Raw genomic sequence first — 14,862 nt, forward strand, 5'->3', positions numbered from 1 at the left:
CTCTGGCATCACCACCCTCTCAGCCCTGCCCCGCCTTCGGCTCGCTTATTGGTGTAGGAGAGTCTTTCTCTCTCCCCGCCCTTAGCCCCGCCTCCCCAGGCTCCCTCCTCAGTCCCTCCTCCCTGCCAGGCCCCGCCTTCCTCTTCTCCCCGCCGGAGCTCTGGACCTTTCCAAAACGAGGCTGAGGGGGTGGGGAGAGCCCATGCGCTCGGGAAGCCGGGCAGTGTCAGGGTGGGGCTGCGGACTCCTAGCGCTTGTGTCACAGTGTCCTTCCCTGGAGACCGAGTCGGGCATGTGGAGGAAGGGCCCGGGGCCAGGGCTGGAGCGGCGGGCGGGGCCAAGCTGAGGAAAGCCGTTCAGGGCGCCCCCACCCCCGTGCTTTTCAGTGGTGCCGGCCGAGGGAAGGACTCGCGGCTGCGGGGCTAGCGCCGCTGTCAGTGCGGCGGGGCGCGCGAGCGGCGCGGGCGCAGGGCGGGCGCAGCCGAGAGAAGCTGAGGGGGCGGCAGCGGCGGTAGGGGCGACTCCCGCGCGTGTGCTCAGCTCCTCACGCCGCGGCCGGGGCCGCCTCCCTGCTTCTCCTCTCCCTCCCTTCCGCCCCCGAGTGCGGCGGCACCGCCTCCTTCCGCGCCGCGCGGCTTCCTCCAGACCTCTCGGCTCGGGTGAGTGGGGGCCACGGGCGTCTCCTTAGGGGTGCGGGGGAGTGTTCCTTGTTCCTTTTCGGCCGCCCACCTCTTCGCGAGGGTTGCTGCCTATTTTTAGAAACTCTTTTTTCAGCGATTCTGTATGTCCCGGGAGCGTGAGTAACTCCCGTCCCCCCCCCCGCACCTCCCCCCAAACCCCGTGTCGCTGGCCAGGCCCACCCGCGCCTGCCCCCGGCCGCCTGGCGTTCCCTGGCTGCTTCCTCCTCGCGGGCCGGGCCTGGGCCAGGAGTTGGCAGGGTGGGCCCGCGCCCGCTCGGAAGTTGGAGTCTTTGTGCTCGCGCCCCGCCCCGCCCGGCGAGGGGAGGAGGGAGCGGAGCGGAGCGGAGCGGAGCGGAGGCCGCGCCGGGGAGGCCTGGGCGGGCCCGACCCGGGCTCTAGCCCCGGCCCGGGCTCCTTCCGGCTCTCCCTCCCGGGCTGGGGCTGCCGGCTCCCCGAGGCGCGCAGAACTGGCCCTGCCTCGCGTCCTACGGGCCTGAGCGCCGCCTCGACCCCCACCGCTGCCGTTGCTGGGCTCGCTGCACACCTTGGGGCTCCGAGAGCAGCAACAACGCGCCCTCGAGCTGGGGCGGTGTTCCGCACTTCACGCAGCCCCCTGGGCGGCCGAGCTTCAGTTTGCCCCTCCGTAAGATGGGGGAAAGAAAGTCGCTTCGCAGGATGTTTGTGGATTTAGGGAACTAGTTTGTGAAGGAAGTGTTTAATACCAACAGGTAACATTTAATGGACTTGACTAGGAACTTCGTAAGCCTTATTTCATTGAATGCTCAGGACGGCCTCCTGGGGTTGTCCTCCCCTTTACAAAAGCAGAAGTCAGGGCACGGAGAGGTAAAATAATTTGCTCCAAATCACAGTTTAGTAGCCACAGAAGTGGAAAGCCGTGGTACTAGTACCTGTTATTTATTTCTTAGTGTGAGCTTGTGTGCTTTCTTAGTGCAGAGAGGATTCTGACTTACCCTCGGGTCACTCCGTTTTCCCTGACTCATAGTATAGTGTCCACTATACTATGGATGAAATCCCATTCTGGGGATACGGGAGGTCCGAGGGGAAGGAAATTACAGTGAATGTCTTGCTAGTATTTCCCGTTAGAATTTGATGAATGTTGGGGACTCCAGATCTCAAGCACAACTGAAGTTCTCTGGGGTTTTGGCTCAAGGAAGGCTTAAGTCATTTTAACAGTGAGGTCTGTCCTTTATCTTATTTATGGCATGTTCCTCCCCTCCTCCCCCAAACCTTGCGTGTTTTCTATAGTGTTGAGATTTACAGCTTCTACTTGGGGGGAGGAGAAGCAGGAAGTGGCTCAAGTCAAGTGCTTCAACTCCCTGCCTTCAAATAGGGCTTTATTTTTCCTATTTTCCAATAAGACCCAAGAGGGGTAAAAGTGAACTAAGATTAACTTTGGCAAGTTTCTAGTTTTCCAGTGTGTTTGATTCCTATTGTGGGAAGTGTCTAAAAATCAGAGTTCCTAGGCCACATCTTGAAGGAGTCTCTTGATGTTTGCATTAGTTTCTTTGGAATCTGGAGGTCTGTTGTGCTCCCCTCTTTACAAAATTCTGGATTTAGGAGTTGTGGTATGTAGGCCCTGGAAGGGGTCTTACATCTGGTTTAACTTTTTTATCTGCCCTAAACCTTTCACCCTGCCCTGTTAAGTGAACACTGGAAAGGGGAAGTAAGTTGTCTAAATTCACAGACTGCCTTAGTGACAGAATCAGAATTAGAATTCCCAGTCTTCTGCTTTGCAGTCCAGTAATCATTTTATTTCTGCCATCCCTTGCCACATTTTGAAGGGGCACTAAATTATTCAGGCCTTAACAGACCAGGAATCCTGAGTAAATTGAAATCTTGAGAAAGTTGTTCAGTTTCAGCCACTCTCTATGCGTCAGGTTTAGCATTAAAAGTAGGTCAGGGGGCGCCTGGGTGGCACAGCGGTTAAGCGTCTGCCTTCGGCTCAGGGCGTGATCCTGGCGTTATGGGATCGAGCCCCACATCAGGCTCTTCCGCTATGAGCCTGCTTCTTCCTCTCCCACACCCCCTGCTTGTGTTCCCTCTCTCACTGGCTGTCTCTATCTCTGTCGAATAAATAAATAAAATCTTTAAAAAAAAAAATAAATAAAAGTAGGTCAGGTTTTGTGCACAGGTGTACCAATTCTCATTAGTCATTACTTTTATCGTATGGTACTTTATGGTTTATAGTACACTTCTGGAATCATACGATTTCTAACCCGGTTCTGTGAGGGACTTCTTAGAGTTTGCTTGACATCTCCTTTTTACAGCTGTAATTGAGAATTGAGACACAGCAAGGTTGGGGCACTTGATTTACTTAGGTCACCAAATTAACAAGTGGTGAGGACAGGACACCTTTCTTGGGCAGAGGATTTGATGTAGCATCATTAATGGAACCACTCATTGTGGCTGTGTGAACCTGTTTGTGTGGGGAGTGTGAGAAATGGCTGTGAAAGTGTATTGTAGTAGTGGAAATAATAGCTAACATTTATTAAGTACTTACTGGGTATCAGTTCCTGGACTAAGGACTTTCTGTGGGGTATCTCATTTATTCCTCAGAGCCGAATGTATGAATTAGGTGTTATTATCCCTGTTTTACAGAGGAGGAAACAGTCTTAGGTTATTGTGACTTGCTCAGGATCATGTAATTGATAACCACAGACAATATAACTTTTAAGCTGGTGTGGGTTTGTTTTTTTTTTTACTTTTTTTTTTTTTGGTAAAAATATACATGAGGTAAAATTTGCCATTTTAACCACTTTTTAAATAGACAGTTCTCTGGCATTAAGTACTTTCACACTGTTGTGCAGCCATCACCCCTAACTATCCTTGTCTAAAACTTTTTCATCTTCCCCAGCTGAAACTCTGTACCCATTAAACACTAACTCCCTATTCCCCTCTCCCCCCAGCCCCTGACAACCACCATTTTATTTTCTGTCTCTGAATTTGACTACTTCAGGTACCTCATATAAGTGAAATCCTACTTTTTTTTGTCCTTTAGTGACTGGCAAAGCTGGTACTTTTTGTGCCTCCCTTGACCTCAGGGTGCTTTGTAAATGCAAAATGATTAGTCCTTATCTGCAGTAGGGTGTGGCATGCGGCCCCAGAGCGGGAACAGAGGCCTGTTTGTACCTCTGGCTAAGCTCTTTTCCCCCTTTTTCCTCTGATCTGTGGATTGAAAAGTTCCTTATTACGGAAGCCTTTTCTGGAGATCTGTGCTGGCCCTTTTTGTATCTTCCAAAGAGACCTCCTATCCTTGAAATAGAACCCAGAGGACTCTCCACCCTTGCCTTGTTTGCACCTGCTTTTCCGACTATCCAGGGTTTGGGCATATCGGGCTGCAGTGATCAAGAATAGCAGCGCTATGACAGCAGCTCGGCTCAAAACTACTCAGAGGATGATTAAATGGATTATCTTTATGAAATGCGCTCTCTCTGCCCTCATCTTTCCATAAAGTCACACAAGAAGGATTAGCTATGGGTTCCTAGATGGTGTTTATGAATACTCTCTGCTTGTAGGTGGTTAAGATGGAGTTAAATGGGGGCGCCTGGGTGGCATAGTGGTTAAGCGTCTGCCTTCGGCTCAGGGCGTGATCCTGGCGTTCTGGGATCGAGCCCCACATCAGGCTCCTCCGCTATGAGCCTGCTTCTTCCTCTCCCACTCCCCCTACTTGTGTTCCCTCTCTCGCTGGCTGTCTCTATCTCTGTCAAATAAATAAATAAAATCTTAAAAAAAAAAAAAAAGATGGAGTTAAATGCATTTAGCCTTTCAAAACTCCCTTAGGTTTGACTGTTTCTGTTTCTGTGTGTTTTGGAGGTGGTGGAATATGGTGTTTTTGAAGGGTAGTTCGAATTTAGTCCTGATAACCAACAGGGGGTGGGGGTGGGAGGTGTTGGAGAGATGGATAATAGGGCAGCAAACAGATCAGAACATGTTGCACTTTGCTTAAAGATCTGATGGCCTAACATTGCCCATGTATTAAGTCCAAACCCCTGAGTGCGATAATGAGGTCCGAATATGTTGAATTGTTTATTGGATGGGATCTTGTAGTTGAAGGGCTTTTAAAGTCCTGTCGACCAGTCAGCCCTCTGGCCAACATTTGAATTGGCTACTTGCTGAGATTCGGTTTCATTGGACACTTCATTATTAGAAAGTTTTCCATTTACAGAAAAATTATTAAGTATCTGCCATGCACAGTCATAGCTTGGGGATTTGAGTCTATCCAGCCTCGTGGGGAAGGCAGGCAAGGAAACAGGCAATGTGAGAAGTGTTGTGAATAAAGATAAACACTATTAGAGCATAGAGGAATGGTAACTAACCCAGCCTTGGAGGCTTTTTCAGAGAAGTTGGCTAAGTCCAGATCTCAAGAAAAATGGAGACATAAGGCAGGAGGAAAAGAAGAGATTGGAGAGTTGAGAAGGAGACAAAGATAAGATTAGGCAGAAGGAATAGCAAGTCTAGAGATGGTGGTGGTAATAGTTGAGACTTTTGGCCATTTCCTTTATCAGGTTCTACTCTAATATTTTACTGTGTGTTAATTTTTTCCTATAACCACCCCAAGAAATACATACTGTTATTCCCATTCTGTAGGTGAGGAACAGACCCAGAGGGATTAAATACATCTCTCATATTTCTCAAGATTCCTGGGTGGAGCATAAAGCAAATGATGGGTGGATGTGGCAAGAGATTAGGTGAGACGAGTAAGGTAGGTAGAGCAGAAGCCAAGTCATGAAGGGGCCTTGTTGCCCTGGTTGAGGAATTTGGACTTCATTTTGAGGTGAGGGGGGCCATGCTCCTATGGGCATTTTAGAAGGATATCTCTGGCTACCTGTTTGGGGAGTGGTTTGGAGGGCTAGAGCACCATGGGCAAAAAGACCGGTTAGGGGGAGGCTGTTGTGGTAATACAGGAGGAGAGGATGGTGTTTCAAATGAATGAAGTGTATGTGTAGAAGGAATTGAACAGTGAGACACAAAGATTATTGGTGTGGAGAGTCATCAAGTTTGACTTCTAGATTTCTACCTGGTGCAGTTGTATAGATGGGGATGCTGATTACTGAGGTGAAGACATAGGAGAGGAGGTGGATTTCTCATGCAGGGTTGTCTTATATCTGCTTTCATTTACTTTCTAGTTATTGATTCTAGTTCTCCATGGAGGGGTGGGGGTGGGGGTGGGGGTGGGGGTGTGGGTGAGGGACGGTATTGCACAACATACCTGGTAACTATTCCTGGCTGAATTGGATGATGTAAACACTAGTTAAGAAAAGGAGGAAATATTAGATCCCAGACATTTAGGCCCTGCATAGCTCTGAAAACTGCTTATGTTAGGCTTACATTTTTTCTAGACAATGTCCTTTGGTACTGAGACTCTCTCTATCTGCTAATGTGGCCCTCTCTGTCACCTGTGTTTACTACCTGCTAGGCACTGGGAAAACAAAGTAACATGTAGCTTCAGGAGCTTGCATCCCGAAAGCAGCGGATCTCAGTAGCTTAGATAACAGTGATGGAGTTAGAGGGTGGGGTGGGGCAGGTCAGGATGGAGAGGGACCATGAGGGATTTTTTTGGGGACAGGAGTCAGGAGACCCTGCTCTGTACTCCAGTCTTTTCGTCAGGTGGCAAAGGTCCAGGTTTATTCATCTGAATAATGATAGAAAATAATGACTAGATTGACTATAAGGGTCCCTTCTAGCAATAACATTTTATGATTCTAGATGATGATTTAGATAGTATATCTCTTGGAGAGGCATTTTCTTTCCTCCTTTCTCTCTTCTCTTTTTTTTCTTAGGCAGTGGCAGGGGAAAGAGTAGAGGTAGGATTTTCACATGAATGTCTATAAAAACCTAGTTTTTAAAAATTTTAGCTTCATGTATAAAATGTATAACTGGAAGGGGGAGAAGATGACTAGTAATGTTAGCCTGCTGACCTACAACAGCCCAGTAGGTTCTGTAAGGAAAGTTTCAGACCCAAAGTGGCACAAAGCACTTAGACTCTCAGGATTGGGGGTGGGGGGTGGGGTGGGCAGTGGGATAAGCTGGGAACCTAGTCATGAGCCTGAGGATCATTTCAGTCTGGTTCCTGCTACTAACTCAGTTTGTGGGCTTGGCCAACTCCTTTCCTTTTCTGGCCAGCCCTGTTTCATCATAAAATAGTCTCAGACCTCCCTGAAATTTTGTAAAAGACCGAAAGGGTGGGAGTCGGAGAGAAAAAAAGGTTTAGAGGTCCTTCTCTATTCATTTTCGTCTCCCTGCTTAAGTGAATAACTAGAGATGGGCATCTGCCCAAGTATCTTTATTATCTTTTCTGTTTCTACAACCTCTTCTTTTTCCTTGGTTTTAGTGTTTTTCTGTTACTTCATAATGGACTTCATGTGAATAAATGGGCTATACCTCATCAGAGGAGGGGGGAAGGTTGGCATATTATCACTAGGTTCTAGTTTATATCCCCAAAAGGTCATTCAGGCTGTCCACTGCCCTTTGCTCTCCATGCAGGGATAAGGGTAGGGAGATTATGGTTGAATATGTAGATTTTTAGGAGGCTCAGACACATGTATTTGGAGTGCTCCACTCACTTACTAAAGTGCAAGTCTCGCCATTCTCCCAGCATGCCCAGTGTAGTTCCACTGGGGGAAATAGCAGGCATTTGATGTTTTCCAAAGACATGTAAATTGTAATTACCTGCTACTCTCTGGGATCTCAGTCTTCCTGTCTAAAACAACAGGGTTGAACTAAATAATCTTGAATGATATTTTTACCTCTTAATAGTATGAATTTCTGGTTTTACATAAGTGGCTTCAGAATTCATCTCTGGAAGGAGAAAGGGCTTTGTTAGAGCATTGAGAATATGTCAGAGGGCTAAAAATTCTGAGTTCACAGATACCTTTTAGTATATAAACAGATGGATATTGCTTTTTAGAGTGGACAGATTGCTGAAAAATTGCTTGTGAGATGAATTTATCAAATTGTCTGCCGAGTTCCATTATAAACTTGGAGCTGTTGTCCCATAGACAAACTTGGAGTCTAAGACTATAAAAAATTATATTTAAAATATGTAGCAAACTGTTTAAAATCATAGAATAAAGAGAAAATTAAAAAAAAAAAAACACTAAAAGATGCCCAAACAGTACTAGGGCTGGAAAAACACTAGGCCAGAAATTTGCATTTCCTTAGAGCTTTAGCGTTATGAGGTAGATACCTCTGCTGAGGTTACCTGGCCCTTGAAATGCCGTCTGTAGAGAGTGAATAGTTCTGTTTATTTGTCGAGGTAAGAATCATTGCTTTCTTCCAAGTAATTATTCTCTTTTAGAAGGCCAGGCTTATAAGCTTAATATTATGGGCCAGGTTTTCTTCATTCCAGAGGCATTTATGTGGTATTTAGCAGTCTCCTGTTTGTTTTATTAAGGATTTTACTAAGCCTAGTTAAAGGTATTGTTTACATGGTGTCTGTTGATCTGTTTGTCTAGTTTTCTTTGTAATTCTTTATGCCAGTGAAAGCAAGCTCAGCAGTAGATTTAAAAGAATCATTTCCATAACTCATTATTTCTCTAGGTCTGGGTTTCCTTTCTGGAAGTATGATCATGCTACAGTGAGAAGTCAAATGTTGTTCCCTGCTTACACAGACCATTTTAAGGCTTTGGGACTTTGTTTTTCCAGATAGCTGAAAGCTGGCACTGAGTGATGGTGTTGTCAATATAATAATGATAGCTATGCCCGAATCAGTTGAACACAAGAATATCTTTTCTTCAGACCTTAAAGACTCACCCTAAATTGATTTTCACACCAATTAAAATCAACTCTTACTAAAATTAGGGTCTTGGTAGAGTTACCATGTTAAGTAGGTTACCTAGATGCTGTAGCATGATGATGCTTGTGTAGCTGCTTTCCATTCCAAAGTTCAATCATTCATTTCCAGGAATTTGGAGTACCTGCTGTGTTCTCTCTATGGAGAACATAAAAACCAAGCAGGACATGATTCTTGCCCTCAAATTACTTTCAGTTTTGAGAGGGAGACAGAGAAGTACAATAGATCATAGCTGGTTCTTATTCTTGCCGCCTTGGCCCAGATATTTGGGTTGAGGGTTAAGACTAGAAATAGAATTGGTGGATGTATTACTACGCAAAGAGACCTGTTTGAATATGACTTCCAACGTTTAGATAGATTCATTTATTTGAGAGAGAGAGAGAGAGAGAATGTGCACGCCTTCGAGCGGTGGGGGGTCAGAGGGAGAGAAAGAATCTTGACGCGGTCTCCCCACTGAGCACGGAGCCCAACGAGGGCCTCAGTGCCAGGATCCTGAGATCATGACCTGAGCTAAAATCAAGAGCTGGCCACTTAACCAACTGAGCCACCCAGGTGTGCCCTCCCTACCTTTATTTTGCCTCCCTTTATCCTCTATTGCTGAGATGTCCCACATGCAGTGTGTAAAGTGAAGAATGTTAAGGTAGGGGACAACATTGTCCTGCAGGTTTGGGTGTCCAGACATCAGCCTAGTGCTTTCCCTATTCTCCTCACATCATTCTCTGGCTGGCTTCCAGAAAGATTTGGTATTGTCTAGGTTCTTATTTAGGAAGGAAGAAAATTAAGTTTCATATTGAATTATTTTAAGTTTTATTATACTCAGTTTTGAAATAAAATAGTTCCCTATTTTGCCTGCAAGTGAATTATTTGAGGTGTGGTTTCTGGCATTTGCTCAATTTGTGACTTACTAGTTGTGATTAAATTGTGATTCTTGAAGCCCACTGCCACTGTCTGTGCCAGCCTTCTTTGCCACTTTGCAGCACAGAGCCCTTAGGAAATGGAGGGACTGTTGAACTTACCCTGATCTTGAAGGGGTCTTCCTCTTTCCTGGTGCCTACACTCAAAAAAGTTTTTTTGGATGCTGTGTTGTGTTCATAATTTCTTCCAACAATTTAGCATTGTCTGTGAGGTCTAGAAGAAGAGGAAATATGCCTGTGCCTGTTCTTGAAGATTGCGGACAGTATTGAAATCAGTCATCCAAACTGTATGGAGCCCACCTAGTGCCTTCTTGGTGCTCTGAGGGATGTAAACATGTATAGCATATTCTTGCCTTCAGGAAACGTGTGGTCTCTTTGGGAAATAAGATTATCATGAATATGTATCTGACACTATGGCAGTTCGGTGTAGATAGCTTGATTTGGAAGAATAAGGCCTACTCTTGTTCCCTGGCACTAATTTTCCCAGGTAAATTGAAATAAGTCATTTTTCCTCTTGGAACCTCCATTTTGTCATCTATAAAATGGGTTTAATGTTCCATGTCTTAACTTCCTCACAGTGTTATTGTGAGGAGCAAGTTAGATAATGTTACTAAAAGTAAAAAAGTACATTATAGAACCAGATGATGCAATTTATATGTGAAGAATACATGAGCCATTTGTCAGAGTTAATAGGTAAATGGCAGAGTTTTCCATAGAAGGGGAGATCTCTTTGGGCTGGAGTGATCAGGAAGAGGGGTCTGAATCAGCCTCTAGGATTGGAGAAAAGAATGATGGAAGCATTTAGACAGGGGCAGTGATGAGGCAAAAGGCTAGGAAAAACTTCAGGGGGAGCAGTTAGTGTTCTCCAACGTCAAGTCACAGAGTAGGCATATGTTCAGCTTTATTAGTTACTGCCAGACAGTTTTCAGAGCCATACCAGATCACACTCTGATCAGTGGTATATGAGAGAATTCCTGTTGCTCCATGTCCATGTCAACACTTAACATTGTCTATATTTTTCATTTTAAGTCATGCTGGTTGGTGCGTAGTTACAGAAGTGAGTTTTAAGAACCATAATATGAATTCTCAGGTAGCAGTACTGTAAAGAGGTAAAGAGATTGGGATTTCAGAGGAGGGAGAGATTGCTTCGTTTGTGGGGGTGTGGTACCCAGGGAACATTTATGTAGGTGTGAGCATTTCGCTGGGTTTTGTAGGATAAAGATAGTGACCATATATTATCTGGGATCACTTTAGTTTCTAATATTCTATCTGGTTGTGCTTACAAACTGTGAACCAATATTTCTGTGTCTGGACTGTTATCTCCCAGACTACCCAGAAGCAACACCAGATATCCCCAGATGCTGTGCCCCTCTCCCTTCTCCTCCCCTTTTTTTCCCGGAAGGTATGGTCACAGGAGATTTTAGGCTATAGAGATGGAGAGAGGACATTCTGTATGACAGGAACATCTTGAACAGAAACACACGAGTGACTAAATTGAGTGGCATCCCTATTCCTGCTAATGAGCTGAGGGGGGGAGGAAGTGTCTCATACTTCAAGGGTGGGTGATGCTTTCTCATAGCCTTCTGGAGCAGGTGGAAAAGGTCTACTGTTCCCAAGCTGATTTGTATTTAAACTGGGTAGAAGGATGAGAATGACTCTTTGCCCGTAATTACATCATTTCAGGGAATAAATTAATCCAGTGAACAGTCATACTTGAAGTATGTTGAGAGTTTGTCTTCTCTTAAAAGAAGGGGGAGGGGGAGAGAGGGGAATGCCAAAACCTAAAGAGCTTAGTCTCTCAGAGCTCATCTGTTAACTTGTATATTTGCTCAGGGAAAAATTGCCATTTCTTTGTCAGCTTTTATCCTGCTGGGTGGACCCTAGCTGGGTGTTTATTTTCCGTAGTTTTACCAAATCATTTTGAAGGCTGGCATGAACATTGATCATTTCTTAGAGCCTTTCCTCTTTGTTCTGTCAGCAAATATTAGAAAATGTACCTTAAATTACCTGGTTGGGGGAAATAAGGTGGCCCTGCCTGCTCCAAGAGTGTAGCACTTCCATATTAAACATCGGTCAGGTGCTGATCCTGTGTCAGGTCCTGGGGTATTTGTTAGGAGAGATTGGGGATGTTAGAGCTGCCACTGGGGACATTTACCAGAGGGCATTTTGGCTTTCTGTCGAGGAGACTAGTTGAGTACTTGATTAAAAATCTGACTTAGGTTCTAAACCTAAGTCTGTGTTTCATATTAATAATTGCGGCCATGTATTGGGTGCCCACTGTGTTGCGATACCGTGCTTGGTACCTTGTGTTCATACTAACAGGGCTGATGTTTATTGAAGTTAGGATGTGCTAAGCTCTATGTTTGTTTGTATGTATAGAAATCTTTATAAATGGTGTATTTTAAGACTTATATGTGTAAATTTATATCACTTACATGTTTTATAAATTTTGTCATATATAAATCTGTCTATAAATCATATTTATTCTCACTTCAACCCTGAGAAGTAGGTTCTGTTGATCCTCATCATATAGACGAGAAATTGAGACACTAGGAGGTTAAGAAATATGCCTGTAGTCACACTACTAGTGAATGGAGTTGCCAGGATTTAAGCCTAACCAATTGTTTTAAGTATGGAAAATTTTAAACATACACAAAGTAGACAGAATAGGTTAATGAAGCATGATATACCCATCACTCAGCTTCAATTCAGTCAGTCCTATTTCGTTTATTCCCCTACCTACTTCTCCTCATCCTGTGCTTTGGAGAAAATCTCAACTATTCTATTTTGCCTTTAAATATTTCACAATATATTTCTAGAGGATGACTTTAAAACAACCACAGGGGCACCTGGCTGGCTCAGTCAGGAGAGCATGTGACTCTTGACCTCAGGGTCGTGAGTTTCAACCCCAAGTTGTGGGTAAAGTTTATTTAAAAAACAAAAAACATGAAACACAACCACAGTGCCATTTTCAATACCTTATAAAATTTAATAATTCCTTAATACCATCAAAATCCAGATTGTGTTTAAATTTCCAATTATCTCATAAATGTCACAATCTTATTTTTACAGTTTGTTTGACTTAGGATTCATATAAGATCCACACGTTTTAATTGGTTGTTACATATCTTAAGTTTCTTAATTTGTAATTTCACTTCCATTTTTGTTGTTGTTACCTTTATTTGTTGAAGTAACTGGGTTTTTCCTGTAGAGTTTTCCGTGTTCTGAATTTCCTGTGAATTTGTGGTTGTATCTAGGGAGCAGTATGTCTTATTCCTCACGGCAGCTCTACAAAGAATAGGTATTCTTACTTTGCAGATGAGAAAACAGACTGAGAAAGGTTGAGTTGGGTGACTTGACTTGCCCAAGGGCTCACAGCAGCCTTGGATGTGAACACAGACCTTCTTGCCTCCAAAGCCTTTTTGTTCTTTGCTTTTTACCACTCACCCATTTTGTGAGCTTGGGCAAATCACTTTAAGTTCTCTGGGCCTTGGTTTCTTTGATATGTACACTGAGAACTCCCACAGGAGTGGTGGTTTATGGGTCTATGACCATTTGAGTGCCTACCATGTGATGGCATGGTACTAGATGCTGTGGGTGACACTCAGATGAATAAGTCTGTCTTCAGTGGGCAGGTAGTCAGTTAGGGACTGTAGGATCATACCCTGTTTCAGACATGGAGCCTGTTTTGGCCATTGTGAAGCTATAGGAGCTTCCTAACTAGCCTCCCTGCATCCTTTCTTGCCCCCTTCCATGCCATGCTCTTCCCTGCTGCCAGATGCCTTTTTCTAAAAACCATTTTTGTTGTGTTCTCCCCTGCTTATAAGTCTAGTGTGAGGGACTTGGTAAAAAACAAAATTTTTCCAGCAATAAACCTTCCTTCCTTGGATTGAGTTACTATTTCAAGGACAGCTAGTCTTTTTTTCTTTTCTGTTTGTCAAAGGTGTTGCTGCTTCTTTGGAAATGCTGAGGGAATCTGGAGATGATAGAATAATGATGGAGTAAAGCATGGGAATGCCATCTTGATTCAGGGGAGAGCATACATTTAGAATTGTACTGTTCACTCCCAAGGACATCTGACTGTAATGAGGCAGTTGTGCTCTTTTGCAGAGAGAAGGAACTTTTAGTTGTGGAGTTCAGGGACAAGAGTTTTAAAGATATCCCCTCGAGGGGAACCAAGCTTCTGAGCTTTCATTTTACTGGCTAGTCAAGCCATTAAAATGAGTCTGGTATATAGGATTGAATGTGGTATATAGAGCAGTGGTTTGGATCTGTAGTAATTTGGATGGCAGTCAGCACTGGGTCCATACAAGTATAAGTAGTCAAGTCAAAAGTCCAGGAAGTAAGGTTCAGGATGTTTGTATCCCTAGAGTGCCTTGCATGTAATAGGTACCTAATATCTTTAAATCTTTCTTAAAAAAAAAAAAAAAAAAAAAGAGAAAGAAACAAAACAAAACTTTTTTTTTTTAAAAGATTTTATTTATTTATTCGACAGAGATAGAGACAGCCAGCGAGAGAGGGAACACAAGCAAGGGGAGTGGGAGAGGAAGAAGCAGGCTTATAGCGGCAGAGCCTGATGTGGGGCTCGATTCCATAACGCCGAGATCACGCCCTGAGCCGAAGGCAGACGCTTATCCACTGTGCCACCCAGGTGCCCCCAAAACAAAACTTTTTTTTTTTTTTAAAGATTTTATTTATTATTTATTTGACAGAGGTAGAGACAGCCAGCGAGAGAGGGAACACAAGCAGGGGGAGTGGGAGAGGAAGAAGCAGGCTCACAGCGGAGGAGCCTGATGTGGGGCTCAATCCCATAACGCCGGGATCACGCCCCGAGCCGAAGGCAGACGCTCAACCGCTGTGCCACCCAGGCGCCCCCAAAACAAAACCTTTGATAGTGGGTTAAGCCAAAGAAGGCTGTGGAATCATGAGTTCTAAAGCTGAGGAGCCAAGTGGGCTAGGACCCTGGATAGCTCCTTGGAAAAGCAGTTCCTCTGACAAAAGTTAGGTGTCCTTAGGGGACTCCTAAATCCTTCCTGTTCAGAACTAGTCAGAGGATCTTATCCTCTAGATCAGGGATTGGAAACTGGCAGCCCCTTGGGGTGTTTCTGGCCTGCATACGTATTTTGTTTGACTTGACCTGCAGTGTTTTTCTGTTTTGTTTTGAGTTGGACCCCAGCCTGGGGATATTGGGGCTGCCTTTCAGTGGAGATACCCTGTATGAAATCAGAGGTCCTGGCATGTGGGCTCTGAGGGTGACTGATTTCTCCTGAAGAGGGAGGAGGATTTTTTGAGGAAGTATTAGGGGCTGGAACAATTTTCCTATTCACAGAAGTGGGAATAGCCCCCAGATATTTAGTGGAAGTCTTCGTCCCTGAGCCCTCTACCAGGGACTCCCTGTATTGTGACTCTTTGTGCACTGGCCTGTCCATGTTTCAGAAGCTTGTAGCTTGGCTTT

At 44.6% G+C, this 14,862-nt stretch overlaps 1 protein-coding gene across 9 annotated transcripts in view; it reads left to right on the forward strand.

Annotated features, from left to right (window-relative positions):
* The first annotated feature begins 407 nt into the window (after positions 1-407).
* The window catches only part of RALY (RALY heterogeneous nuclear ribonucleoprotein), a 79,785-nt gene continuing 65,330 nt past the window's right edge, over positions 408-14,862 (forward strand). For 4 of the 9 annotated variants that reach the window (XM_040638184.1, XM_040638188.1, XM_040638191.1 and 1 more), the window contains exon 1: positions 408-659. The gene's annotated coding sequence lies outside the window, so the exon portion shown is untranslated. Of the gene's footprint in view, positions 660-1,202; positions 1,409-14,862 lie in introns of those variants that run through there. The other 5 variants (XM_040638190.1, XM_040638192.1, XM_040638187.1 and 2 more) reach the window with 4 other exon arrangements.

The sequence above is a fragment of the Ursus maritimus genome, unplaced genomic scaffold (assembly GCF_017311325.1).
Source record: "Ursus maritimus isolate PB19 unplaced genomic scaffold, ASM1731132v1 scaffold_22, whole genome shotgun sequence".
In the NCBI taxonomy this organism is placed as follows: Eukaryota; Metazoa; Chordata; class Mammalia; order Carnivora; family Ursidae; genus Ursus; species Ursus maritimus.